This window comes from Meleagris gallopavo, chromosome 5 (genome assembly GCF_000146605.3).
Source record: "Meleagris gallopavo isolate NT-WF06-2002-E0010 breed Aviagen turkey brand Nicholas breeding stock chromosome 5, Turkey_5.1, whole genome shotgun sequence".
Lineage (NCBI taxonomy): Eukaryota > Metazoa > Chordata > Aves > Galliformes > Phasianidae > Meleagris > Meleagris gallopavo.
In genome coordinates, this window is record NC_015015.2 from 20389024 (window position 1) to 20389446 (window position 423).

General features: G+C 33.1%; 1 protein-coding gene across 1 annotated transcript in view; it reads right to left on the reverse strand.

The window, feature by feature from the left end:
* Positions 1-423, reverse strand: part of LOC104911085 (synaptotagmin-5-like) — a 16343-nt gene that overhangs the window by 2951 nt on the left and 12969 nt on the right. The window lies entirely within an intron of this gene.

The following is a 423-nucleotide window of genomic DNA, read 5'->3' on the forward strand; positions in this document are numbered from 1 at the left end:
TGCCAATAAATTTTAAAAATAGCTACCCCCTCCTTCAAGCTCAGACAAAGAATGAGGTTCTCAAATGATAATTCACATGTCTGGGTGTATTATTTTTGTACAATTAAACAACGTCACACTCTCTGTTCTGGAAACAAATTTTCTCTTATCTAATAAGCCTGCCTGGGACAATGAACTCACACATTACACTGAGCGTGCATGCTTAGAGCAAGAACCACCAAATAGCCTCACTGAAAAATATTACAAATACTACAAAAAATGTTACAAAATATTACAAACCACTCTCTTAACACCAATATTGAAGTAAAATCTCAATAAGTTCATATTTGGAACTGCCTTTTAATTAATAGCCGTTGTGAAATTATTCCAATAACAACTTATGGAATACATGTGCATATGGCCATTTTTTTTTTTTTTCCCCTT